The sequence below is a fragment of the Phymastichus coffea genome, unplaced genomic scaffold (assembly GCF_024137745.1).
Source record: "Phymastichus coffea isolate CEN01 unplaced genomic scaffold, Cenicafe_Pcof_1.1 PCOF00016, whole genome shotgun sequence".
NCBI lineage: Eukaryota > Metazoa > Arthropoda > Insecta > Hymenoptera > Eulophidae > Phymastichus > Phymastichus coffea.
The window spans coordinates 1,851,364-1,865,541 of record NW_026706827.1 but is presented as its reverse complement, the minus strand read 5'-3'; the positions used below and the strand labels follow the sequence as shown (position 1 = coordinate 1,865,541).

General features: G+C 47.2%; 1 pseudogene; it reads right to left on the bottom strand.

The window, feature by feature from the left end:
- On the bottom strand, nucleotides 1–5,249 carry LOC131675110 (N(4)-(Beta-N-acetylglucosaminyl)-L-asparaginase-like; annotated as a pseudogene).
- Between the last annotated feature and the right edge of the window lie 8,929 nt (nucleotides 5,250–14,178).

The following is a 14,178-nucleotide window of genomic DNA, read 5'->3' as shown; positions in this document are numbered from 1 at the left end:
TTAGTGAAGTACATCCTCGATGAGATCTTCATCGTCTTCTCCTTCGTCAAACTCGCCTTCATTGTCACTATCAACATCCTCAAAAACATTGTCGACTGGATGTACGTTTGCTCCATTATCGAATAACCGTAAGGTAACGCGACGAATCATTTCTGGACTGGGGACAAATTTATGAACTTGATTGTGACATTCATGTAATTTGAGGTGTTCCTTCGTGTAAAAAGTCGATTTTACAGAGGTCAGTGACAACAAGTTTCTGTACTTGTTTTTCAGGTATTTTTCAAAACTCCATATCCGTTCGGGCTGAGCGTTGCTGTGAGGTGTTGCTAAGACATTCAACGCAAATTCCGCTATTTCTCGAAATGGATTGACTCCATTCTCAATCAGATTTCCAACATAAAACCAAAAATAGTCGGTTCTCATAATTTCAAACGGATGCCTTGGATGAATATTTGCTAAGTATTGCGGCAAACGATCGTATTGTTCTTGAAGTGTTTGCTCGTTGACATTTAGAGGAACAGCCCGAGGAAACAAGATCATCAAGTCGTGAATGGCTTCCGGATATTCGTCACGGTACTCCATTGACCGGGCATTGTTTTTTGACAATGCTTCTACGCATTGGAACGGCTGCCATGGAATTACCAGTCGCTCCAGCCATTCAGTGGCGAGCCGAATAAGATAATTCCGGATAAGTCCCATCACTCTTTGATAGTCTTCAGCGGGCAACTGTTGAGCTGCAAGAAAGCAGCATGAAACATGATTACAAAATAAAATAAGTTAGTGTGAATTTTTTATATATTTCGAGAGCTAAACAGTTTAGGAAATGCACAAACACAGAATTTTTTGAGGCATATAGATAGGGACTATTTCCAAGGTTTTTCGATATCATTAGTAGAGCCCTAAACAATTTATTTTCCATCAAGAAAATTACATTAAAAATAAGCTGTATAATAAACGTACCGATCTGTCGAGCATCATCTCCTATTTGCATGTCATCTTCAGCTCTGAACAATACTTCTAGTTCTGGGTCTATCTCCATTAAATTTTCGATATTTTCGACGTGCATATAACATAGTAAGATATCTCGATAATCCTCGTTTATTCTAGCATAGACTTCTGGTAGTATGACCTCTTCGGTCTGCATAAATCCATTGAAATCTTCCATAACTTCAAGAATGAAGATAAAAAATTTTACAAGACACTGGATGGCGGGGGTTTCCAGAGTATTACGTAGCAATACTGCCTGTTGGTTCATTGGTTCTTGTGCCAATACGGCAACGATAGCTACCCTTTGTTCGTCAAGTCTTTCGAGTGCAGGTATCTTTGTAAGCTAACGAGAATTGACAAATCTTAATAATCTATGAATGTCCATATTCAGACGAATTTGTTGTTCCCTGAGTGCGTGCAGTCTTTTAGATGAACAAAACCAATTATAGACGCATCGACGAGCAGATCTTGAATAATAAACAATTCATCACAAGAATGTCTTTCGCACAAAGCGGTTTTATGACATGGGCAATTGATAGATAGGAAGCCTGGAAAATGAGCGATGAATCTTTGTGCAACTGAGTTTGCTACCCCAACCATAGTGTTACAGCCGTCACTTCCCAGTGCCATTAAATTTTCATGAGGAAGAGCTACTCTGTCTGCTTCATTGGCTACTAAAAGACGACCAAACATAGAATTTGTCATGTTGTTGTATAGTGCTTCGGCAGTTTCAGCGCTATGTTCATCGTCGTTTCGATAAATTCGTATTATATCAAATACTAGCGTAAGTATTTTATAAGAATTATGATGAGGAACCCTCACTAGCAAACAGCCGTGTTTATCATTGTCGACGCTTGTAGAATCGTCGTATAACGCTGTGAACCGATTATCTGTCAGTAATTGAACTAATTCTTGTTGATGAACAGGAGCTATCACGTTGTTTATGATTTTTGACATGTCCCATCGACTAAGATTCACTTCTTGTAGTGCACCTGGGTACATCTATAAATCCGTTTAATCAATGCCAAGAGGGTGTTGATTTTTTTGTAGGCTATACCTTCTGTGGCAAAAAAAGTTGCCAGTAAAATCTTTATTGTTGCAACTTCATTTGCAAACTCTTCTCTTGTTAAATGATGATCATGGATATCATCAATTGGTATCTCATAATGAGGCATGTTTATTTCTCTATGCCTTCGTGATCTTTCATGACCTCTAACAGTTGTTATATTTGCACCAAAATTCATATGACAAACAATACATACTGCACGGGTTCTGTCCATGGCATATGGCCTTAGTCACATCCATCTATCATTCTCGGTTTCCCATTTGTACTGGTAATACTGATTGTGCAGACCTGCAGGTCTCTCTGGTAAATCTCGAGCAGGCGCCTGATACCTTTGAGCTCCATGAACTCGATTTGGGTCGTGCAACGTGTGTTGCCTACGGTGAGCCGGAGGTTCAGGTTCTGGTACATCATCATCTTCAGGCTGATGCATCTATGCAAATAATATTCATGAAAACATGAAATTAATTAAATCTGAAATGCTATTTAATTTAGCATTGTTTATTTTCCCCAAACTTCATTATCCTTCCATCGTATTACGTTAACATTTATGACTGATTCAAATGTTAATTTTGATCGAGTAAAGAGAGTAGTCTACGGAAACTCAAAAAAAACAAAAGTTGTTATGAAGAAAGATACTTTTTTCAATTCTATTTGATTTTATTTTAATTTTATGTTGATGTTAATTACAGGAAAGCAATAAACATTGTAAGTATGATGAAGATTGCAAAAAAAATTTGAATGGGCTTTATTATACATTTATCGCTTTCCAATACTCAAAAATATATCCTAAATAAAATATCCTAAAAATTTCACGTTATCCTTTTCCATTAAGTTATCAGAAAAAAATAACTTTATTGAATTTCTAGCCGTTATATTCACTTATATTTGTTCAAAGCACGTTCTCAGAAAAAAAGTAAATTGAATTTTCAAGATTTCACTGAACAGATTTGATTAGATTTTTTAGTTAATCGCTTAGCGGTGAGAAAACTTACTTATTTATTGCGAAGAAATATCTTGAGAATATTATTTCATCGTTGTTCATTTTTAATATTTTGCTTGACAGATCTAAATATTTTGTGATTTTGTAGGATACTAAAAAAAAAAGCACTAAAAAGCAATAAAAACCTTTTGCAGGTTATAATAAATTTAAGTAATTGTTTGCATTCATTTACAGTTTATAATAAACAAATACAAATTGGACTATAAGAATATTGGTCTTCAAGATATTCATCCGATTTTGTTGTAATACAAAAAGAGGAATGGAATGCATTAAATTTTTCTTACCTTTCACTTTGGCAACAAACGTTCTATAGTCGCAAAAAATGTTCAACCGGATGAATGAAATTAGGATAATCTATCAATCCTTGTCAACCTTTTTGACAATCAACTCAAAAACAAAGCCGTCTTGTGTTGCTGTCCAAAAATATCTTCATCAACGCGCATCTAGCGCAACATTACGACGGCGTATTCACCATTGAAATAACAAATGATTAAATAATTATCGCACAGCTTTTGTTTAAATCTTTCTCTCTTCTACGCATGTAGATGTTAGAGGACAGGTTTTCTTGTCTTTCTAAAGAAAATCCTTTAAATCCTTTAAAGAAATTTATTGAAAAATGTATGTACAACGCTGCAATTTGTCAAAAAGATACAGAAAAGTTTTAAGGGCTGTGTGTAGTGATACAAGGTTTATTCAATTCCTTAGCAGCGCCCGTTTCAACGTTAGTAATATAATATGGGAAACTGTCGTATCCGTGGCAGTTAGCTCCATATTCGCCAGCTTTATTTAGTGCAATTACAGCACCACTAAATTTAGGATAGTACTTTGCTATTCTCCTTATTGCCGTTTCAGTTGCCGCATTTGGTGATGCACCCAGTCTCATCAATTCCACCGATAAATAGCTGAAATCAATAAAACTTATTTTGAGCAATCTGTAATATTTTTTAATTATTTTTTACATTACAAAGCATCAAAAATAATTAAAATCTAAAAATCTACGACTATGGATTATCAAGATCTTTTAGAATTATCTTATCACTCTGATTATGATCATTGTAGCGAATAATCGTTTTCTTAAATTATTATAGCTTTCTGTTAAAAAAAATCAATGTAAATTTGAATCGTTCTCGAAGAATTCTTATATATTGACATTTTATAAAGATATTTTCTATTTTAAAAACTAAGTTGTAATGAATTTGCATAGAAAATTAATTAATAAAAATAAATTTTAAGTACCTTGGCAAAAATCGCATAATAATATCGCCATCACCAGTGGCAGCTGCAGCACCAACTTCACCATCGGCATAAGCACCAGGACCACTAACTGCTGAATCCCCAATTCTCCCTGGAATTTTAAACTTTTGTCCGTTAGTTGACACCCCAGCAGCAACGCGACCTTGGATATCAAGAGCTATAGCGCCAATAGTATCGTGATTATCTTCGTCAGTTGTTGGTGCATTAGCTTTTGGATCATCTAACTGTGCACCGAGGTGATATGGACCGCAGCTGCTAGAGGGATTTGGTTCAACGTTCTGTCGCAATAAAATTTCATGAATTTATTAAAGTGGAAATTAAAATATCTTATATATATATATATAATAAGATGTATATAGATTTTTTCTATGGGCCATCGCAAACTTAATTCAGCAATTTTTATGTAAAAATACCTCCCAAAAATTAGGTTAACATTTATTTTCATTTTTCCACTTTTGCCACATATCACGCGACTTGTCTGTTTGCAAGCTCTCTTTCTTGACGCCCATTTGAACAGCAAAGTCTGCCGCTAAACTTCCGCCAAGCAACGAGTGTCTTGTATTTTCCATAACTTTACGAGCAACTGAGATTGCATCTTTCACATTGCGGATTCCGCCTACAGCACCAATGTCCATCATCGTTCTGTAAAAAAGAATAAATTGTTCCAATTTTAAATTAAAAAAAAAATATTTATATCGTATAAGGTATTATAATTATACCCGTCCAGAATTAAAGCATCCAAGGTATTTTCTCCATTTTCATCCGGATTGCCTTCGAAACCAACGGTCCCACGACATTGCATTTGTTCACATAATTTACAACTTTCTCCAACAGCATCCACAGCACTTGGTTTTTCCTAGGAAAGAGTTTCCCAAGCTAGAATGAAAATTTTTTGTTAAATTCAGAACTTAAGATAGCTAATAAACAATTACCTTTTTGCATATCTTTCTAACTTTCAGAAGTAATATAAAGAAGCGTAATTCCTTGATCTTTGATGCTGAAAAAATGTTCACCTAAAACTGAATAAATATTGAATGAATTCTCACTTATGATAGTTGAAAGTAAAGTGGTGTGTTGTTAAAAAACAACAAAGTTCAATAGTCTGCTATTAACCTCTTTTTCAAAACAATTCAAACGTTGGAACGATGGACTGGAACAACAGCCGACAGCAGTACGGCCATGGTTATAAAAGAGACCTAGAGGCATCACGGCTATCTAGAAAAATTCAGTTTTTCATACTCCTGGTATAAACATCGGATTCTCATCGCTGTAATTCGCGCTCGCCGCGCGGGTTGCTGAGACGTGGCGCCTCCTGATGCTTGCAACGGCAAGCTGGGCGAGGCCGCTACACATGCACTTGCGTTCAAATACACCTACATGCACGCAAATAGGACAATGTTATCTTTTGCACATTTTTGTTTTTTAATGTTTATTGCATAGATTTATTTCTGTTATCTAAATAATTATTTTGGAATTCATTAAAGATTTTTTTATTACATGCATTATTATATAAATGATAAATTAAACGTAAATAAACAAAAATGTTATATGTAATTATTTTGTATAATGTAAATATCTATATTTAGTAAATAGTTTATTTTTATTTTAATAAGAAAAGTCATTTTTTTTATTTGCTTCAGCTCTCTCTAATTTTTCCACTTGTACAATGTTACTCGCATTATACCTGGCACCTGGCCCTTATAATGACATAGGTTGTGCTATACGATATTAGAGGCGATCAAGCACGAAGCGAAAGCGACAATTTCGCTCTTGGGAGCAAAAAAACCCTTTTTATCTTTGTCACATAAAGCTATACAACTTATCCATTCCAAATGTTTTAAATTACTTTTTAACGTACCGAGCATTATTATCTCAAAATTAGAAAACTTTAATAAATACATCATTTATATATTGTTAAATTTCTTCCTATAATTATTCTTATACTTTTGGAATTATTAACTTCATTCTTTCTAAAATTGTTAATTAAATTTCATGGATTTTAATATCGTTTAATAATTGTTAATAATTGTTTTAAGTGCATTCTATCATAATTATTCAATTGTTACATTTTACAATGAGTTATTTACGATCTTTATGTGACAGATTTGAAGTCAACAGTTTCAACAACGGAAGATTCTTAAATAGATAGTAGAGATTCTTCGCAAGAACCAGATAACCTTAGCCAGTAAATATGAATTTTATTTCTACAAACATGGATGCTGACGAAATGAATAGCGTGTGACGGAGAATTTCGGTTTGCCGGCTTCTCCTTTGTCTCTCTCTCTCGTCCGTTCGTTGCGCCCGGGCTGAGAGTGTGTTTGTATCCACTCTCATGCCTGCATTTTCTCTGTTTGAGGTGCGGTGAGCGGACATTGGCGGAGCTGGAGGCGGCCGACGAGGCGATGATCCGTTGCCAGGATCGTCATGCGGGAGGGCGAGCGGGATGGAGAGAGGGCGGGCTACGTACGCATTCGACGCGTGCGCGGCCGGGGGGAAAAATCGGCAGTATCGTTTGGGCTGGCCGATCGCGTGCGCGCGTTGTTTTCGTTCGTCGCCGATTTTGGTTGGTTTTCCGTTGGTTTTGGAAGCGGTGCGGTACTTCGTCGTCGTTTTGTTTGTGGATGCGCACTCGGTGTGTGGGCGCGCATCGGTGGTTTTGTCTCTCGTGCGTGGAGTGAGTGGCTGGGTCGCGCCCAGCCAAGCCTTGTCGCCCAACACCGGTGTGCGCGGGTAACGGCGAAGCCCGTACCGCCGGCGCGCGCGCGTTCGGCGAGCGGCTGGGGAACAGCCGACGGCAGCAACGAGCAGCAGCGGCCGGTTGGCAACAACGGTCGACAGCAGCAACAACCAGGGGTAGCAGCAGCCGGTTGTCAACAACAGCAACAACAGCGAGTAGCAGCGGTAGTAGCAGTAGCGAGCAGTATCCGTCGACGAGGTCGGTGCTGGTTTTTTCTCTCTCTCCCTCTCTTTCTCTCGCTCTCTTGCATGTCCGGGGGGTGTTCGCGGGTGCAACGGTGCAGGTCGGGCAGTGATGCCGGCCCCCGTTACCGGGTTTTGAGGTCGCGGGTGCATTCGCGAGCGAGCGGGCTTAGTCGGATTATCGGGCAGTGATTGCCGATAATCCGATTAAGCGGATTAAGCGGATTAGCGAATTTTGTGTTAGGCCGATTTGCGAGACGGAGCGTGCATGCTCCGTCTACTTATTAATTTGTGTTTCTTTTCTTTTACTTTCTTTTATTGTGTCGTATTAATAAATTTTGTTATACATATATGTGTCATATGTTATTGCGTCAACCCGTTCGTTTTCCCGACTTTCCTTTAATTCGTGCGCGATTGGTACACACGCTCGGTGTGCCATTCAGTTGTGGGAGCATTCGTGCCTCCCGAGCCCTCCTTTTGATAAATACTATGCGGACGGCCGCGAGCAAAATATTCCTTTGAATAGTCGGCTTAAATAATTCCGTTACATGGCATCCCTTGTGGGGAGGGCGCGACGCGTGCGCGAGTAGGATGATCGCGAATCGGTAGCGGTGACAAGTGCTTAACGACGCGGCATAGGGGGGGAAGGAGGATCTGCAGCGAGACCGACAATCGTTGCACCGGTAAGTGCGCGAGCAGCAGTTTTCCCGTTTCGTTTTTTTTTTAGGATCGCCGGGCAGCGATCGCGTCGCGTCTGTCGCTCGGTCCCGTTAAGATGCCGCCCCCCGCAGCTGACTCGAATTTATACATGCGCCGGTTATCTAGGCAGCCGGAGTTACAGCACCTGAGGGCCAGCATCACCAGGGTTCCGCGTGAGGAACTGGTGAGGTATATGCGGACTCAGGGGCTGACCACAGAGGGTGGACTCCTGGTACTCCAGGACCGCGTTTTCCGCGTGTTCTTGGCGAATACGCGATCCGGAGCTGAGGTGCCCCTTTTCCCCTCTGACTTTATGTCGGGGCGCATCTCCGATCCCTCCTCTAGCGAAGCGCGCGACGTAGTGCCGGACCAGAGTTTGCGCGCACGGTTTGAGGATACTCTGGCCCGGAATCCCCTTTTCGCTCGCACGGGAGCGGATGACGTGTCCTTGCTCAGCTCAACGGTCCAGGGGAAAGTGAAGCACTCTCCCCCTGGAGTTGGGCCGGTCTTGAGCGAGGACCGGGTCGACCGTACCCTGCTCGAGGAGGAAGTCCGGAGCGCTTCGACAGACTCCGACTCCGGCGATACCGCGAGAGAGGCTGCGGTAGCTGCGGCGTTGCCACGGGAGGCCCACCTGGAGCAGGCTGAGGGCCCGGGGGACGTGGCTGCCGGACCCATCCCAGTTCCAGCGGTGCCAGTGCCGCCTCTTGACCCGCTATTTTTGCAGCGGGTGCTGGCGGCATTACAGGTCTTGGGTTATGGGCCTGTTGGTACGGCCCCGCTGGTGGCCGGGATGCCGACGGTACAGCCCTCCCCGCTGCGGCCCCGGCCCCCGATGGGCCCGGGCAGCCCCGCGGCTGACCCCCAGCGGGAGGAGCGGTTAACGGGTTTGGACTCTTCCAAACGCAGGTGCCCTCGCAAGCTCGCACGCGAGTGGCGACAACACTTCGCCGCCTCGAGTGGATTCGAGGAGGAGCGACGACCTGTCCTGACGAGGCCCCTGCTGCTGCTGTCCTCAACGTCAGACTCGTCTAGTGAGGCGAGCAAGGCGCATTTGAGGCCTAGGAGACGGCCGCGCCGAGGGCGGCACAACCGGGAAGCCACGAGCTCCTCCGAATCCGAGCCCTCCATCGCTGGAAGTTCTTCCAGCGATGACGTGAGCGCGTGCCACCGGCAACGCCATCACCGGTGTCGTCGGAGGCGCGTACGTTCGGGCCATCGAGGCGCGCGCAGGGAGAAGTCGCGCGGCCGTTTGAATGGCAGGCCCGCCGATGCAATTTCGGCGTTTAGGGCCTGGAACGTGCGGTTCAACGGCGTCGCGGGATCGGGTGCAGAACGCTTCCTGGAGAAGTTGAAGCGCTGCGTGAGGTTATATAACCTCCCCGATCGTGAGGTGCTCCCGGCCCTGGATGCGATCTTCTCCGATCGCGCGGAGGTTTGGTTGGCGAACAACCTCGGAGGGTGGCATACCTTCCATGATTTTGCTGTGGATTTCCGCCACCAGTACTGCCGGATGTTGGACCGTGAGGAGCTCTACTGTGAGCTGAGCCGCCGGATGCAGGGTGGGGACGAGTCGATCGCTGACTACCTCATCGTATTCCAGAGTATCGTGCGGCGGATGCGGCCTCCCCCGTCCGACAGACGGCAAGTGCGGTTGGCGATGGCCGGGTTGAACCCGGAGTATGGGCGCTACCTCCGAGATAGACCCGTACATGACCTCCGCGATCTCCGGTATTATGGAGATAGATTGGAGAGACACCAGGATCGCGAGAGGAGATGGCACCCACCTTCTGCCAAGGATAACTTGTTGGTGGAGGATGCTGCGTACCGAGGGAAGGCGAGGAAGACACACGTTGCAGAGATTGCCGTCGAGGTCTCCCAAGCCTCCAAGGAGCAGCCGACCAGCAAGCCGAAGCAGAAGAAGAAGAAGAGCAAGGGTGCCAAGTCCTCGGGAGCACAGGTTTCGGGGCGTTCGTCGTGTGGCGGTTCGGGGGCTGAGGGGTGCATGGCGAGTGCAGTGATGCACTCAGCACCCGGGCGTTATCCCAACGCCCAGGCCCAAGGGAAGGTTGCCGGTGGGGGGCACGAACCCGTGAGCAGCGCCGTCCCTGCAGGCTCCAGCGCGAGCTGTAGTCCTGCAGCAGGGACAAGGTGGCGCAAGTTCTGGAGGCGGCCAGGGTCCATCCCCGTTTCGAGGTCGTTGTTTTGGTTGCAACGGGGAGGGACATAGACGGTCACAGTGCCCGCATAATACTGGCCGCCAGAACGACCAGGCTCGCGGAGCACCTGTGTGCTACCGATGCAACCGGGTGGGCCATTATGCCCCCAGCTGCCCCTTTGGAGCCCCGGCCGAGTCGTGCCAAAACTGCCAGGCGCCCAACTGCACGTTTCGCACGTGCATCAACTGCGAGCCGATTCGTCGGATGGCGGAAAACAGGTCAGCGGGGAACGGTGGCCCTACGCTCTCCGCCATAACTCGCAGAGGGCAGCCGGCATGGAGCCCAGCGGATGGGACATACGAGTAAGACCCCAAGAAGATTCGGGGCCTGAGGCGTATGAATACTGGCGACAACTGAGCCGGCGACTCGAGAGCCGTTGGCAGGTGGCTGACGGAAGCGAGTCCCAGGAAGTGCGAGGTGAGCAGGGGAGCCCAAGGTCGCAACTGTGTGTGAGGCGACTTGCTAGCGAGCAATCGCAGCAAGTTGCCCCCGGTTGTCAGACCTTGCAGGGGTTCTTAGAGCGGACAGGTCAACTGCGTGGACGCGAGGTGCCGGGTACAGAGGCTTCGTCGGTTCCGGCGGGGGCGGGCGTTGTGAGCGGCACAACGGGTTGCCCGGGCGCCTCTGACAACGGAGATCCCGCAGTCGACATGGTAACGGAGAATCGTCCTCTGCTCATACTGCTCATAAATGGCGAGCCTTACACTGCGCTGTTTGACACCGGAGCGCAAGTGTCAGTGGTAGGCTGCCGAGTCACGCAAGACTTCCAGGCTCAGGTGAGGAAAACTCCGGGAGCAGTAAATGGTTTCTCGGGTATATCAGTCAGTATGGTAGGAAAACTGAGGCTGGTGATCGAGATCGACACTGTGGTCCGATCCATTGAGGCGTATGCGTGCGAGCAGGGATTGCAGTACGATATGCTCCTTGGACAGGACTTCATCCGTGCGTTTGGCTTCCGTATGGATGCCGAACACAATGCATGGAGTGTCGCAGGTCGGGAGAGTTGGCACGATTTTGCCCAACGGCAAGATGACCGGGTGTACTTTCCCGACCAACCAGGAAAGCTCTAATTGACCGCGGAGGTAGGAGGACTTTCGGCACTGCAGGAGCCCCAACGACTCCAGGTTGAGACGTTGGTGCGGCGAGTGGTGCCGGAGAGGTCCCCTGCGCAGACGGACCTTATCGAGCACGTCATTGATGTGCAAGGTGCCAGGCCAATTAAGACGCCGATGCGCAGGTACTCCCCGCAGGTCATGGAGTTTATTCGCCAGGAGATTCAGGACTGGTATCAGAAAGGAGTGATACGTCCGTCTCAGAGCGAGTGGTGCAGTGCACCGGTGGTCGTGAAAAAGCACGATGGTAGCTACCGTTTGTGCATCGACCTGAGACCGGTGAACAAGACCACTCGGATCGATGCTTACCTCATGCCGGGGGTAGATGTGATTCTTGATAGGTTGCGAGGAGCCCGGTACATTTCTAAGATCGACCTCAAGAGTGCCTATTTACAGGTGCCCTTGCAGGAAGATAGTAGAAAGTACACGGCGTTTGGTGCGCCGGGTTGCGGGCTCTGGGAGTGTAACCGGATGATTTTTGGTCTGGTCAACGCTCCCGCAACCTTCATGCGCTTGATGGACGCGCTGTTCGGACCAGATTTCGAGCCGCATGTATTCAAGTACCTCGACGATGTGATCGTAGTCACGGAAACGTTCGAGGATCACTTGGTGTGGCTCGAGAAGGCGCTGGAGCGCATGGTCCGGGCGGGGCTGGAGATCAACGTCGAGAAGAGTGAATTTAGGTGCTCCAGGGTCACGTTCCTGGGATATCTTCTCGACGAGGGTGGGCTGCGGCCTGACTCTGATCGAGTTCAGCCTGTGCTGGACTTTCCAGCCCCGCAGAACATCAAACAGCTGCGTCGTTTCCTGGGGGTGTGTGGATGGTACTCCAGGTTCATCGAGCATGAGTCACATCTGAAGGTGCCCTTAACGAAGCTGTTGCACAGGGGCGAAGCATGGCACTGGGACTCCGAGCAGCAACGAGCATTCGATGCGCTCAAGCGAGCTCTTACGGAAGCTCCCGTGCTTGTGCGACCGGATTTTTGCCGGCCATTCTAAGTGCACTGCGACGCGTCGTCTTATGCACTGGGTGCTTGCCTGATGCAAAATGACGACGAAGGGTACGATCACCCGATATGTTACGCGAGTCGCATGCTTAATGAGCACGAGAAAAATTACACCGTGTCCGAGCTCGAATGCCTAGGGCTGCTGTTCGGAATCCAGAAGTTCAGACCATACATCGAGGGCGCGCATTTTATTGCAGTCACCGACCATACGGCTCTGACCTGGCTGAAGAACAAGAAGGATCCGACGGGACGTCTGGCCCGCTGGATCCTCGAGTTGCAGCAATGGGACTTCGAGTTGGTGTATCGCAAGGGGACACTCCACCATGTCCCTGATGCGTTGTCTCGTGGGTTTAGGAGCGACGTGGAGGCTGCAGCATTCGAAGTCATCAACGACCCGTGGTACCTTCAGCGGATGAAGGATGTGGAAGCGCGTCCACTTAAGTACCGCGGGTGGAAGGTTGAAGACGGAATGCTGTACAAGTACGGCACGAATGAACTCCTGGATCCAGTGACTCATAAGGAGCAGTGCTGGCGACTCGTAGTTCCGGGTGAGCATCGAGAACGTGTGATGCGGGATGCTCATTGCGAACCGTCGACCGGACATTTCGGACGCGAGAAAACGTACGATCGCATAGAGCGCGAGTACTTCTGGCCTGGCATGTGGTTTGACATGCAGGGTTTTTGCAGTCTTGCCCGGCCTGCCAGAGGTACAAACTAGAACAACGCGCGCCACAAGGTCTGATGAGCAAGCGTGTGGTGGAGCGTCCGTGGGCAGTGATTGCCACGGATGTTGTCGAACTGCCCCGCAGCAAAAATCGTTACAAGTACCTGGTGGTTTTCCAGGACTTGTTTACGAAATGGGTGGAGTTCAAACCACTGACAGTCGCGACCGGTAAGATGTTAGGATGTGCGCTCGAGGAACTTATTTTATTCCGGTGGGATGTTCCGGAGTATTTGGTCAGCGACAGTGGTAAGAACTATTGCGGGGCGGACTTCATGACCGTACTCAAAGAGTATGGAATTGAACACGTGCCCTGCCCACCCTACCATCAACAGGCAGACTTTTGTGAACGTGCGATCAAGACGTTGAAGACCATGATCTCCATTTTTGTAGATCATGATCATCGCGACTGGGATAAGCACCTGCACGAGTTTCGGCACGCTATAAATACGGCGGTACAGGCGAGTACAAGGGTGTCACCGGCGTTCCTCAATTTTGGTCGGGAACCGCGTCAAGCGAAGAGCCTGCGTAGGGAAGTAGAGGTGCGGGGCCCTTTTGTTCGGTTGTCTCCTGAGGAGTGGGCGGACCGGCTGAAACGCCTCAATGCTCTGAGGAGCCTGGTGGTCAGGCATATTGAGCAGGCGCAGGACAGGCAGAAGCGCCACTATGATCGTGGCCGCCGGTTCGTCCAGTTCCAAGAGGGAGATTTGGTTTTGCGACGCTCCCACACTCTGTCCAACGCAGCCCTAGGTAGGAACGCCAAACTTGATCCTTTGTATATCGGTCCGTATAAGGTGCTTGAGGTGCTGTCCCCAGAATTGTATATTCTGACGACGGATAGCAAGAAGCAGGTGGACCGCGTACACGTGAAGGAGTTAAAGCGATATGTCCCTCCGCGGTCGAACCGAGCGGCAGCGTGTGTGTAGAAACGGCCAATAGTTTATAAGTCGGCGAATGGTGGGTCGAGTTTTGCGTTTTTCAGTCGTGCGTATCGTGAGTGTTTTCTTTTTGTCGTCACTCTTGTTTATGGTGTGCTGGTATTGCATGTGGTCATTGTGGTGTCCAGACAGAGGATTATTGGATGGGCTCTAGATTGGGTTAATTTGGCTGGTTACAGGTCCAGCAGCATGTTACTGGCGGACGAGATCCGCAAACTGAGAGCCCTCGTCGGGACGGACAGCAGGGCTGGGGGTG